This window comes from Procambarus clarkii, chromosome 28 (genome assembly GCF_040958095.1).
Source record: "Procambarus clarkii isolate CNS0578487 chromosome 28, FALCON_Pclarkii_2.0, whole genome shotgun sequence".
Taxonomy (NCBI): Eukaryota; Metazoa; Arthropoda; class Malacostraca; order Decapoda; family Cambaridae; genus Procambarus; species Procambarus clarkii.
Window position 1 is genome coordinate 11,129,977 of NC_091177.1, and position 15,871 is coordinate 11,145,847.

A 15,871-nucleotide genomic window follows, 5' to 3' on the forward strand; every position below is an offset into this window, starting at 1 on the left:
GTTATAATTCATTTACTGACTTCATAAAATTTGCGAGAGTAGGTATTTGGCCTAAACAGGAGGATTGAGTGCATTCAACAACGAAAAACACCTGGTTGCCGATTCTTGCCGAAAAGAGCCACTTGAGCTAAACAGCTGAGCAAAATTACTAGTGTCTTCAAGAATGCAACCCATAATGACCAAACCACACACCAGAAGATGAGGAAACAACAACGTTTTCTGTCGGTTTTTGGCCTTTATATTATCGTGTGAAGTTATAGTGACTCATCGTCTATAATTCAACCTATCCTCGATTGATTGATGAAGGTTAAACAACCCAAGAGGTGGCACGGGCATGAATAGCCCCGAAAACTCCTCTTCGGGCCTTGACCGACCTCAAAATCACATTTGTATATATTAAAGTACTGTGTAAATAAACAATATTATTTAGAATATAAATTAAATGTTAATAAATATAATAATTTTGTGTACAGTTATGCCTAAGATAGGGTGAGTTAGATGTTTTGGTTATGTTGGCAATTATTTGTATATACAGTAAGTGTATAGAGTGTATAAATAGCATACCATATTCTGTCTAGCCTCGTTAAAGCTGCCGCCATCCTCCAATATACATTCATCAGTTTTAACGTCTTGTGAAAAAATAGCTTTATTCTAATTAATATATCAATACTATCACATCTTAAAGTTCTATATATTGTTAGGCATAGGTTAGGTTAGGTTAAGTATTTAGGCTCTGTTGGCGATTATTTATATTTGAAGTACGTTGCGAATCGTGTGTAAACGGGTTTTCATTCGTAAATAGGGGGGGGTTGGCGACTGGAGTAACGAGCATTTGGTTGTGAGGTTAAATAAGCACGACACGATCTCGAAAAGGAGCAAAGCAGTGTTTGAGAAACGATCGATCATAACCGGTTGTGAGTCATCTGTAAATTGTTTTAATTTATAAACAGGGATAGCTGAATTAACGAGCATTTAGTCATCATTTATGTGGATGCTACGAAAACAAATTTCAGGGTATATCCTAATAGGTCTCTTAAATGAGAGAACGAATTCAATACAAAATAACTCTTTGATAATTATATATTTTTTAATAAATCTTAAAATAAGTTTATCCCGATTTTAAAATTCTCGCAAATCGCTGGAACATATTTTGTTTTAGTACTATTTAAGAAAACTGGCGGAGAGTTATGGGGGAGTAGAGTAGGTGAAGAGCGTGTAATGAGCAGTGTGCGCGCGGCTGTGGCTGGAGCAGCACTGAGGCGACGCCGAGGGTGGCAGTTGTGGCGGAGTCTCCCTGCTGGCCCGCTCACAGTTCCAGACGCGGCTGCACAGCGCTCGGCCGGTCAGTGCTGTGGAGTGTGTGTGTGTGTGCCCCTGGTGCTGTGACCGACCCCCTAGAGTGCGCGCGTGTGTGTGTGTGTGAGGCACCAGCTCCCAGCTCTGAACACACAGTACTCATAAAGTGCTCGGGAACTACAGTGTAACGGTGGTGTTTTAAGTGCTCTCTCTCTACTATAGCAACGTAAGAATGTGTGGTGAGAGAACTTTGTTACAGAGCGCGTGGTAAACTCGCGCAGATATGTATTTGAAAAGTTTGTCAAGTGAACAAATTAAGTGAACAGGTGAATTGGAGGTATCTGTGGTGTTCTGGCCAGATGTGAAGAAACTAGCGAACTATTATGGGTAAGTAAAGAATATTTTCAGACCAAATATTAATTTAATCAGCAGGATAGGAATATAATATATCTATATACATACATACATTATATATGTATGTATGTGTATATATATATATATATATATATATATATATATATATATATATATATATATATATATATATATATATATATATATATATATATATACCGACCTTAATACTTGCACTACGGCGGTCGTGAGTTTGAGGCTCTGTTATATATATATAATAAGGCAATTAGGGTTGATATATAGTTACCAAATATAGCGACACTTGCATTACCAGACCTTATTTATAGAGCTGAGTGATTGCTTATGTGTGACCGTTGCGTTACTCAGTAACAAAGACTCGCAGGACAGGAGAGCGTTGGTAGTTGATCCGGATAAACAAAAAAATAGGTGTTTGATATATCGTCACTATTCTGGCGCAACCTTGTTATGTTGCATTTAAAGTTAAGCATTGCAGTAGCTCATTTGTTCATTGCAGTAGCTCCTTCACCTAGTATTCACCTAGTTGTGCTTGCGGGGGTTGAGCTCTGCTCTTTCGGCCCGCCTCTCAACTGTCAATCAACTGTTTCTACTACTACTTTTTTTTCCCCACACCCCGCACATACACACCCCCAGGAAGCAGCCCGTGACAGCTGACTAACTACCAGGTACCTATGTACTGCTAGGTAACAGGGGCATAGGGTGAAAGAATCTCTGTCCATCGTTTCTCGCCGGCGCCCGGGATCGAACCCGAGATCACAGGATCACGTGATCAGCGTGCTGTCCGCTCGGCCACCGGCTCCCCTACATATGTGTGTGTGTGTGTGTGTGTGTGTGTGTGTGTGTGTGTGGAGCTAACAGGTGTTATGTTTTTTTAGAGATTCAGTCTGTATGTCAATCCTTTGATCCATATTTTAAAGAAATTATACACTAATTCAACATTAAAGATGGCTTGCTGTAGCGAAGGAAACTGAATAATATATGTATATATATATATATATATACATGTATATACATATATATGTATATATATATATATATATATATATATATATATATATATATATATATATATATATATATATATATATATATATATATATATATATATATATATATATATATATGTAAAGGTTTGTGCTATATTTGTACAGTTTAAGCTGGTACTTGAAAATCCTTTTCACACAGAATGGTACAGAAGCAGATAACCTCTGACTCGTGTTAGCAGGCTTAAATCTCTCCCTCTCGCAGCTTATACTAAGCCTTACTGTACCAGACTTTACTGGAACACATTCTGTTAATCGACTTACAAGCAAGTCCCTAAATACTACTTGGTGAACTTAGTTGAACAGTTAAGTATCGATGATCGTTTGTCTATCCCTTCTTAGAGGAATATCTAATGAATTAATAATGACGTCTCTCGAAGCCAAGAAGAGTTAGGAGAGATTTGATTAAAACATACAATTCTCAGAATATTTAAAATAGTTGATACAGCAGTTTGGAGACGGATGAAAACGAGGTACCCAAATAAGCTAGACATTAGAATGATTATTCGTGGCAGAGTAATGAACAAATTAAGTTCTTTATATAGTGATGTGTTGGAGAAAGTCTTTATAGATAGCTTCCAATCTACATAATAAAGGATCAAAGTTCAATTCAATTAGGCGAATACTCCTGTTAAAGCCAATCCAACTTCCACCTACCCCTCTCCTCTTCCCATCTCAAGCACAACCCACCCCGAACAGAACCCATTCCTGTCTACTCTCCTCCTCTTCCTCAAACTCCCATTCCAGTAATAGGTATGTATACAAATCTCACGTCTTCCTCATGTGGTGGTATTAGGTAAATCACGTGCCATGTGGATTACCTAATACTACCAGACTCTATTGATACCTCAGGAGAGGATGCAGGTTCCAGTTGGATACCAGTTGTGTGTATCTCTTATTGTGGGTATTCGTAGATTGGTCGGTACAGCTCCTGTCCTCCACTCCGGTGGTCGTGAGTTCCAGGCTCCAATAGTGCAAGTTGATGAAATGTTATTTTCACGTTTATTGTGGCGTGCAATATATATATATATATATATATATATATATATATATATAATATATATATTATTTATAATATATATTTTTTTATTTATAATGTATATGTAGTATTTCCATGAACTTCAGTGCACAGGTATGGGCAGGGGGTTTGTCAATCTAAAAAAGCCTAGGAATTAAAAATGTTTGAATCACTGAATATTTCGGTCATCGCAGTGATGAGTACGAACTATCTCTAAGCGCTGAAATCCTTCTCCCCTAGTACAAAAATGAATAATTTATTGTGTCGTGGGGGCAGGTAGCCAGAGTGAATTCAAACACGTTAGGCTTTTAATGATTTCCACCCCAAGGGTCGAATTACTGACCCCGGCCAGGATGCCACCCCACAACAAGCTGACTAACTCCCGAGTTCCTACTTACTGCTAGGTGAACATGTCTATGAGGTGAAAGGAAATACTACTGACTGTACTACCCATGGGAAAAAACATGCACGGAAACACCTATACCTTCTCACCCTAAGGATTGTTCCTCTCTGATTAAGGTTCCAGTCGGGTGGACGTCATACCTCGGCTATCGTAATACAAAAAATATATATATCTTGCGAGCTTTTTAATTAAAAGTTGTTGAACTTAGCCAGCAGCAGCTAGCCACACCAGCTCCTTCTGAGAAAGAAAGAATAGTGCACGGTAGAACTGAGACGAGAAAAGTGTCTATATAAATATGTTATCATTACAGTGGAAATGAGAACAAGATTATAGATAAACTTTGTATAACAAAATAAAACTTTGTACCCACACACACACACACACACACACACACCAGCTGCACACACACACACACACACACACACACACCCACACACACACACCCACACACACACACACACTGCTCTGCCATAATATGCCACATGTAACTCCCATGCAGGTTGGGAGTTACATAGATCATGGGATTTTGAGTAACACAGGTTTGCGTACACATATGTAGTCAAAATGCAAGATTTGCCATTCTCGGTGAATAGTGTGCAGAAAATATATCTTAATATCTATATTCCGTGGGAAATGGTAAAATAAAGTAAAATTTACATCAATATTATATCATAATAACCTGAATATATGAGATTGACTATGATAGAGATCAGAATGAGTATAGAAGTGTAATCTTCACAATGCATTTTGATATAAGAGATGCTCATTTCTATTCATTGTTTACAATGTGTCTTAATAATGGGTGGTAACTGTCAATAGTTATGTGATCTGATTGGCTGCTTCATCTGTTGGGATCTTTGCGGCTTGACACAGTTTGTTGCGTATTCTGATGCTTGACTCTGTTGTGAACACTGATTCTTGACTGCGTCTGTTGTAAACATTGATTCTTGACTGTTGTGAACACTGATTCTTGACTGTGTTATGAACACTGATTCTTGATTCCTTCTGTTGTGAACACTGATTCTTGAATGTGTCGTGAACACTGACTCTTGAATGTGTCGTGAACACTGATTCTTGACTCCTTCTGTTGTGAACACTGATTCTTGACTCCTTCTGTTGTGAACACTGATTCTTGACTGTGTCGTGAACACTGATTCTTGACTGTTTCTGTTTTGAACATTGATTCTTTGCTGTGTCTATTCTGAACACTGATGCATAATTTATTTTGCTGTGTGCGCTTATACTTGACTTCAGTCTCTGTGAACTACTTTTAACATTAAAACAATTATGTTAATGCTTGAGTTCCTTCATGCTTTTTACTGATTAACTTTATTACACTGTGGATTCATATACGCTCTGTAGTGATTCTTGACTTCATAAACACCTTGCATTAATACTTGACTTCATAACTGCTGTTTGTTGGTGTTTTACATGATTTTCGGTGTGTACTTGAGCTTCAATTATTTTTTTTACAGATACCGAAATTTAAATTGTCAAGCTTGTGATGAAAGTGCTATTCCAGACTAAACAAAATGTGGTTTAAATAATAAATGTAAACGATACTAATATTTGTATAGATTTATTTACAAATCGAATATAAATGTGGTTACACATAGGAACTGCAGAAGGCCTATTGGCCCATACGAGGCAGCTCCTATTTATAACCACTCAGCATACAAATATTCGCATTTGAGATTGTCAATAAATATTGAATCAATAACTCCCTTGCAAGTGCATTTAAACTTGGATACATTCAAGGATAACAGATATTAGAGTTTCTATAACGTAAATAACTTTTCAATCTGCTCCGGTTTAGGTCTTTTCCCCGCCAGTGAATCGATTTTCGTAGAAATTCAGGTTAAGCTCCAGAATCACTGATGTAATGGCCGGATGCACTTCACCGTCGGTGGCAAATCACCTACTGGCAAATGGTTCATAAATGGGCCTCTAACCCGTAGAATTCATGGATGCCAGGTGGCGCATATATATCCACGTGAGAACTGATTGGACAATGGAGTAGCTAATCGTCTTGAATGTCTTCCTTGTCGTTATTGAAGGCATTTCGCCACACTCACAAATCTGCATAATCGAGAATTTTCAGCCGGGTTTGCGCACTTTGCAAGAGAGGAAAGGCTATTAGGATGCTCATCTCAGAATGCAGCCACCTTATTGAAGATCTTAGAGAGGTGTGTGACTCGTCTTTGGAACAATTACCACTTGCATTCACTGGGGCTCTAGGAGACTCGAACCGTGGACCCAACGCGGGTGAGGTCGAAGCTTTATCGACCACTTAAATTCAACTTATATTTCATATTCTGTTGCCAATTGTTTTTTATGTTGGTCTAAATCCATATTTTACTTGATATCAATCGATTTTTTTTACTTGATATCGATCTGAAATTCAGTTTGCATGATTGGTTGTGTTATCTAGATATCTTTAATGACATGTGCTAGACGAGTGTGGAATCCATGCCGGTGCTGCATACTTTAGTATTGGCGTTAAAGAGGGACTTAGTTATGCAAGCTCCTAATTTTCTGAGGGAATAATATTAAAGATTGCTTAACAGGTTACTATCACATTTGACACCATTGTTATCGTGTATATATATATATATATATATGTCCCTCAACTGGCGTCAATCCTAAGGTTCATTCGTCTCTCAGGTTTGTTGGCCTTCCAAATGGACGCGGAGTTCCTCTGGTCTCTCTTCTGCTCCTATCTTCATTATCTTATGTAAACTAGGAATAATTTCTTACAGGCTCTGACTGGATTTTCGTGTAACCTAAACGACTGTTTCAAAAGTAATTTTTTATCATCACGTGTTCTCGTTTTTGTCATCAATTTGTACTACTACAAGTCGATTTTATTTCATATTGTATATATACTAGCAAAAGAAAACTTAACGATTCCCAAGAATATACAACAGATATGAATTTACATTTATTTGCTTATATAACTTTCATACAATCATTGTAGCGGCTTCCCTCTCGAGTACCACTATTAATCACGCTGTGAATCGACCTACAGATGGTGGTGGCGAGTGGGTGGTGAGGAGGGGGGTTGCGAGGGGGGGTGGTGGCGAGGGTGGTGGTGGCGAGGGTGGTAGCAAGAGAGGTAGCGAGAGTGGTGATGGAGAAGGGTACTTACGTTACCAACAGCACCTACCTACAACGGGTCTATAGGGAAATGAGGTCTATAGTTCTTTATGCCTCGCCTGCTAACTATAACCTTGTTGGGTCTAGCGTTTATAATCTAACTATTCTGATGTTAGAATTATTGTTTTTTCCAATTTGGTTTTAGAGTTGTGGATAGAGGTGGCTTCCACAACTTCGTCATTCAATTCTTCCATCCACTTGCTGACTATACCTATACAGGGTATACAAGTATATACATACATTTCTTTGACTCACTTCATACGTTTCCAGCTTCCACTTATGTCCTATTACCGATGGCATCGCACCACAACATTACGTTCTGTGCAACATTACGTTCTGTGCAACATTACATTTTGTGCAACATTACGTTCTGTGCAACGTTACGTTTTGTGCAACATTACGTTTTGTGCAACATTACGTTCTGTGCAACGTTACGTTTTGTGCAACATTACGTTCTGTGCAACATTACGTTCTGTGCAACGTTACGTTCTGTGCAACATTACGTTCTGTGCAACATTACGTTCTGTGCAACATTACGTTCTGTGCAACATTACGTTCGGCACAACATTACAAGCACTGCAATTTTACGTTCAGAGTCAAGAGCATTACCCGGCAGGCCACGTAGAGGCAAGACAAGTTATGCTCTTTTATCATAATTTTGGTGCGATGCTCCACGTCCTCCTTTATGTTCCATGTGCCAGGCTCACGACCTGGCTTGGCAGGCTCACGACCTGGCTTATCAGGCCCCACGACCTGGCTTACCAGGCTGAACCACCTGACCTACCTAGGTCCACGACCTGGCTTTCACGGCTCGACAACTTTGCCAGTCAAATTCCATGACCTGACCAGCCAGGATCAACGACCTGGCTCCACAAGCTGGCTTGCCAGCTTCAGAAGTTCTTCCAACTTTTATAAGGTATTTGAATGGTTTCAAGTTCAACATTCAATTTGAGCTGTACCAGAAACCTCATCCGCGAATAGTTGTCAAAATGTATGTACACATCTAGGTTTCTTGCCTGTAGCTACTGCTCTTGAGTGTCTGCAAACACAGGTCAAAGTTACGTCGAATTGGATTTGTTATTCAAAAAGTTTGCAAGCATTCACATATATGTATAATGTTCCTATACATGATGAGACTCTTGGCTCTCTAAAGCTGTACAACTACCCCCCCTCTTAACAGACATTGTTCTGAAGCCAGATGCCGGGTAAAACATAAACAATTGTGTTTTTTACGTTTTTCTTTGTCATACGTCAAAGACATGTGTGGTTATCCCATCTGATTACCGTCTTGCTGGGCATATAGATGTATCCATGCATATGGAATTCTTAATAACGATAAAAAGCAGAGTGTTGGGTACAAGTGAGAATCTTTGACTGCTCGAATATAACCAGAAGCTATTCTTGTTATTACTTATATGTATCTGGTAAAGATTGCAACGTACATATTCTTCTCATATATCATTACGTCCCAGAAATAGACTTATTCAGTTTTCATCACATTAAAGCCTGAAAATGCGTTATATATCTCTTTCCGGCTCTATGATAGGAGAAATGCAGGAGGCTTATTGGCCCTTAGGAGGCAGCTCCTGATTACATCTAAGGTTTGCTTCTCTAATGTTACTTGGTAACATTTTATACAGATCAGAAGCCCTATTTGCGAATCTGTGTTCACCTATTTTTCTAATCAACCTAAGCTTATTAAATTTTAATTCACTATATTGTGTTAAAATTTGAATAGATAATTTTAAGATCTTAATTGCTTTCCCGTTGTTAAACTGTTTAGTCTATTTTTTACACAAATAACGATGAAAGATCAGTGATTTGACCATTTGCATCGATAAGGATCTAGTGCTGACTCTGTAACATACGAGGTCGACGCTCTACCGAACAATCCAACTAGATGGACTGTATTCTCTCAAGAGAATATATATGCAGTCTTGACCTTATAATATATTGCTAAAAAAAACCACTATACTTCATATTACAAGTGAAGTCTTGCAAGACCATTATTGTCCTTTTTTTTAATTAGATACTGATAATTACCTTCAGATCCCTTTCGAGGATTTATCTCGCAATTTCACTTTTTTGTGTTTTGCTTCCGATGCTTAGAGCCTCATATTAGCATTAAACTGAATTAGCCAGCAGTCAGTCGTGTTTAATAGTTTTTTTTTAGATTCTTCTGTAAAAGTGTTTGCATCAGTCTGGAATCATTACTACCCGCTCTGTTTTAATGTCATCAGCAAATTAGCAAATGTTATATTTCACTGCTGTAATTATGCATGAATATGGTGAACAAAAAAAGGTCCGAGAACAGAACCTTCCTCATGAGGCTGTACCCAATCTGACCTTTACAGCTTGGTGCCACCTGCAACCACTCCTTCAGTCACTAATTGCACCTGTACTCTCATTTGCCCCTTTTAGGAAGCCTGTCCTCGAACAGTTCACCATCTCCAGGACCCCGCTACCCGCAGTTCTGCTGGAAGCAGAAAATATCATAGTCTTCCCATGGACCTCGGTAAAGAACCCTAAGCCCCTACCAAAGCTATTACTTGTTTGGACACGGCTATTACCTTTAAGCACTTACCCCAAAGCTGCCGACTACCCTCTGCTTGCCGCACCTCCTCTGTACTTGGGCTGGGTAGAGTCCATAGTTGCACTGGCTTAGATTGAATATTTTAAACTATACTTGCCTGTTTATTTTAGTGTCATTGCATTTTTTAATACTTTATTTCTTATTGCATTATCTTTTTATTCCTTCTCTGACTTTTCATAAAGTTATTTAATAAGTTATTGATAGGGAATAGGCTTGATGTACATATATTTTCTCATCAATTGACAACTATTTCAATAATTTGCAACGTCTTAATTTTATCCCTTTACCTTGAGTTTGCAAAGCGACTTAGGATTCAACGATATTACTATCATATAGGCTGAAGTAGTTGTCGCAAACAAGAGCAACAAAAGGCTTAGTTGACGTAGCATAACTTTATTTTGGGTACAACAGTCCGTATTTTGTGCATTCCATCCACAGTAGATATAGGATCTATCATATATGGAGGAAGAGTTGATATATACGAGTCAATACAAATATAAAACACTCCAGCGTCTTCTTCAGAGGTATAACGTGTCCCTGGGACGCAGCAAACATTTCCTCACTGAGGCGCTTGAACTGAAACCTGATTGTTCTTATAATGAATTTATCATCCGACTCATTCAACAATCTTGCGTGCACTTTAACCCCATAAGCCAAATGTCTCTGGCCCAGTTGAAATGACGGTGTAGCCTAGCGCTAGATCTCAGCATTTCCTGGTTTTTGGGGTCTCCCTGAATGTAGCAGTACCGGTTCCTTCAGTTCTGATGTATTGAAAATAGAGATCCACCAAAATGGAGGCTCGGGTGTAGATGCTTCAGCCATTGGGCTGTACAGTTGCGGCTCTCATTGTGCATTGAGTTGAAGGGCTGTAAATAGGCGAGTTTTCAGGACTATTTGGGACAGCAAATAAAAAATCCCTATTATGCAGGGCTTTCACCGCTAGATGGTGGGGTCTTATCCCTCCTAGATGCATTATCAAGCATTATTGACGTGCAGTTTTTAATTATGTTGCTATCACAGTGTCAGACTTTGATCTTTGGGGGATAATGGATGGGAAGAAGTTGATATAACATTATCCATCCGTCTAGTTCCTTCAATAAACTTAAAATCATGAATCACACGAAGGAAAGTTAAGTTTTAAATATCCATAGGTGCTTTCGAAATTCATGTTCGCCTTTATTATAAAAGGATAACTTATTAAAGACTCATTACCTCTAAGATAATAATTGAGGTAACCTTGCATGTTCTCCTGAGATAAAGAGTAATTAAATATGTTCCACTTCTTTTATATTTTGTTTAGTGCTTTATTGAAATAGATCTGGGTAATAAATAATAAAATTTTATTAATACAAGAACTAAATTATCATCGAGCTCCTCGGAGGGAGGATCGCTGCGCTAAGAACCTGGAGCAAGAAGTTAACTGGCCTTTGATCTCTAGTTGTTTCCAACAGCCTGGAAACCAACTAATTGAAAACACTTTTTGCTAATTTATTCCGCATAGCAAAGGTCTTTGACCCGGGGTAGCCAAGACTCTCTGCCCTGGCCTAGCCAAGACTTTCTTGCCACCGGGAGCCGGGGCAGAGCTATGGGTACTTAAACCATACCAAACTTAAAGTGAATAGGGGATACTTTTCTTTGCTACTCTTTCATCCCCGCTCGATACGGGTATTACACCTCTTCAGCACGACATTATGTCAACATTAATAAAAACCAGTTTCCCAGGCAGCAGGCCGGGAAGATGAATGAGGCCCCAGGGACCTGTCTGCATCTCTGCCAGACTTCCCACTTACAGTGAAAATCATGACCATTTCATGTAAATGCAAGCGTGTGTGGTATATATATAGATCTCTGGGTAATGGTTCTTAACTACGGAACATGCTAAAGATGTTAGTGATTTAAAGTAGGTTGTAGGGGAATGTTCAAGTGAAAGATTTATTATGCTTGCACGAGTAAGGTGTGAAGGGGGGGGGTGGAGGGTTGAGAACACTACGTGTAGACCTGTTGATTGGTTGAACACTGTTCTGGGAGTTCTTGGGTAAGTGAACACCGCTTGAAGAGCTATTGATCGATCGATTGAACATTGCTAGGAGAACTGTTGGCTGAGTGAACACCAATCGGAGAGCAGCTGAGTACAGAGTAAATAAAACTCTACCACTGATGCATAAATTTAGCCAATTTGTTTTGGTAAATTTCGCTAATAATACAAATTTGTTGAGTAAAACTTTATTCTTTCCGTTTTCCCTTTTAAAAGTCCTCCAGTTACGCAGATCATATGGTAATTTCGTTGGCCCTCAGTCACTATTAGCCTCTAACCAATTGCTTGTATTCTGGAAGGTTACTTCGTCCTGACTAGGTGACACCTCACCGTCAACATGTCAGGTCGGGGCGACACTGTGACACTGACACCTCACCGTCAACATGTCAGGTCAGGGCGACACTGTGACACTGACACCTCACCGTCAACATGTCAGGCCGGGGCGACACTGTGACACCTCACCGTCAACATGTCAGGTCGGGGCGACACTGTGACACTGACACCTCACCGTCAACATGTCAGGTCGGGGCGACACTGTGACACCTCACCGTCAAAATGTCAGGTCGGGGCGACACTGTGACACCTCACCGTCAACATGTCAGGTCGGGGCGACACTGTGACACCTCACAACATTGGTCGAAACAAACATATTTCCGACTGTAAATCTCCCCTGAAACAATTTTTTTTTATTATAATTTTAACTTCTGTCCCGTACTTAATGACAGATATTCCAGTTGTCATGGCGTTTGAAGAGCTAATTAGATAATAAAATGCATTATAATAAAGGTTCTTCTTATTAAAGATAAGATTGCTTTGGCCTCACATGTCTTCACACGTCCACGGTTCGTACCTCTTAGAGCCCAAGTGAATGAACGGTTCATCTTATGTTTTCATTGTGGAGGATCGAAGTTCATCTAGCGTCATGGGTCCACTGCTGACCTTCCTCTGGATACAACCCACAACAGCTGCCTAACTCCCAGGTACTTAATTCCTGCTAGGTGAACAGAGACAGCATATGAAAGGTAATGTTGCAGAACCGCTTCTGTCCTGTAACGGAGTTTGAATCCGGATCTCTCGGTTATGGGAGAGTTTGTGGTACTCAGGAACAAAATCGACGTAGTTCGCTAAGTACCTCGGATGAGGGCTAGCAGTTAGCTGCTAGTCCCGTGCAGTATTGGCGGGTAGTTGGTAATAAACCTTGGTCCTATTTAATACCTGATATTTGCACCCACGTGACCGTAGTGCTTATTGTCCACATAGACTAGAAATAAGTTTTTGCTCAAGGCACCAGAGAAAAGGTTGGTTTCGACCCTCTCTGGGGCAGTAATGGTGGGTGGATCCGACCTTTACTGGGGAAGTAATGGTGGGTGGATCCGACCCTCTCTGGGGCAGTAATGGTGGATGGATCCGACCTTCTCTGGGGAAGTAATGGTGGGTGGATCCGACCCTCTCTGGGGCAGTAATGGTGGATGGATCCGACCCTCTCTGGGGTAGTAATGGTGCATGGATCCGACCCTCTCTGGGGCAGTAATGGTGGGTGGATCCGACCCTCTCTGGCGGCAGTAATGGTGGGTGAATCCGACCTTCTCTGGCAGCAGTAATGGTGGATGGATCCGACCCTCTCTGCGGCAGTAATGGTGGGTGGATCCGACCCTCTCTGGGGCAGTAATGGTGGGTGGATCCGACCCTCTCTGGTGGCAGTAATGGTGGGTGGATCCGACCCTCTCTGGTGGCAGTAATGGTGGGTGCATCCCAACTTTTCTACCGGTAAAAATGGCGGGTGGAGTCGGTCCTCTCTGGCAACAAGATTTTGGATGTCATCTTCAGGGAGTTGATCTGCCCGATGGAGAATACTCGGCCTTCTCACACACGATTTTGAATCCAGCAGCGAATATATTGCTCATATTTTCTTTAGCTTATGTTTTTTGGTTGAAATGGCCTTCCTAATTGCTGCATCATTATATATTTATTACCCTCGTGAGGCATTGGGGAAACGTTCAGGTTTGACGGGAGTTTGTGTGTCTGGTCGTCGGGACGTATTTACAGAATGTAACATTAGTATATTCGTCTCGATATTCGCAATCCTGAATTTTATATGCATCGTACGTAAGTTGATGAAGCACTTTAGAGCACGATATATTGTTATTCTAATGTTGGAGAACATTAGAATAAAAGAACATTGCAGAAGGGAAGATGATGGATGGGGCGGGGGGGGGGGGGGAAGGGGACTATGGCGTTTACATAAAGTTCTTTTAAGTTCCCATGAAGGCAGTGAAGCAAATATAAATATATATATATATATATATATATATATATATATATATATATATATATATATATATATATATGTATATATATATATATATATATATATGTATATATATATATATATATATATATATATATATTATATATATATATATGTTATATATATATATATATATATATATATATATATATATATATATATATATATATATATATATATATATATATGTATATATATATATATATATATATATATATATATATATATATATATTATATATATATATATATATATATATATATATATATATATATATGTTATATATATATTATATATATATATATATATACATATTATATATATATATATATATATATATATATACATATATATATACATATATATATATATATATATATATATATATATATATATATGTATATATATATATATATATATATATGTATATATATATATATTATATATATATGTTATATATATATATATATATATATATATATATATATATATATATATATATATATATATATATATATATATATATATATTAGTATATTTTGGTAGCAGTCTTTCCTGTAGACATATATTATTAAATATGACCGAAAAAGTAAGATTAATAATTCTAACACGGATTTTCTCAATCTTTCGTACATTACGCTTCACTGTTGGAGGTAAATCAAAAATCACTTCTCCAAAATTCATTTTTATTTCTAGTCTGACGCGACACGGGCGCGTTTCGTAAAACTTATTACATTTTCAAAGACTTCACAAATACACAACTGATTAGAACTTACGTATCTCTGATTTTATATCTACATTTGAGTGAGGTGGGAGGGGTGATGTGGCATTAACACAAGACAGAACAAGAGGGGATATTAATAGGGTATTAAAAGTATCAACACAAGACAGAACAGAAACAATGGGTATTGAATAGAAGTGTTTGTAGAAAGCCTATTGGTCCATATTTCTTGATGCTTCTATATTGGAGCGGAGTCTTGAGGTGGGTAGAATATAGTTGTGCAATAATTGGCTGTTGATTGCTGGTGTTGACTTCTTGATGTGTAGTGCCTCGCAAACGTCAAGCCGCCTGCTATCGCTGTATCTATCGATGATTTCTGTGTTGTTTACTAGGATTTCTCTGGCGATGGTTTGGTTATGGGAAGAGATTATATGTTCCTTAATGGAGCCTGTTGCTTATGCATCGTTAAACGCCTAGAAAGAGATGTTGTTGTCTTGCCTATATACTGGGTTTTTTGGAGCTTACAGTCCCCAAGTGGGCATTTGAAGGCATAGACGACGTTAGTCTCTTTTAAAGCGTTCTGTTTTGTGTCTGGAGAGTTTCTCATGAGTAGGCTGGCCGTTTTTCTGGTTTTATAGTAAATCGTCAGTTGTATCCTCTGATTTTTGTCTGTAGGGATAACGTTTCTATTAACAATATCTTTCAGGACCCTTTCCTCCGTTTTATGAGCTGTGGAAAAGAAGTTCCTGTAAAATAGTCTAATTGGGGGTATAGGTGTTGTGTTAGTTGTCTCTTCAGAGGTTGCATGGCTTTTCACTTTCCTTCTTATGATGTCTTCGATGAAACCATTGGAGAAGCCGTTATTGACTAGGACCTGCCTTACCCTACAGAGTTCTTCGTCGACT

The 15,871-nt window shown here is 38.7% G+C and overlaps 1 protein-coding gene across 7 annotated transcripts in view; it reads left to right on the plus strand.

Moving 5' to 3' along the window:
• Nucleotides 1-1,263: 1,263 nt before the first annotated feature.
• The window catches only part of KaiR1D (Kainate-type ionotropic glutamate receptor subunit 1D), a 239,700-nt gene continuing 225,092 nt past the window's right edge, over nt 1,264-15,871 (plus strand). For 3 of the 7 annotated variants that reach the window (XM_045737330.2, XM_045737334.2, XM_045737332.2), the window contains exon 1: nt 1,264-1,683. The gene's annotated coding sequence lies outside the window, so the exon portion shown is untranslated. The remainder of the gene's footprint in view (nt 1,684-15,871) is intronic. The other 4 variants (XM_045737329.2, XM_045737328.2, XM_045737327.2 and 1 more) reach the window with 2 other exon arrangements.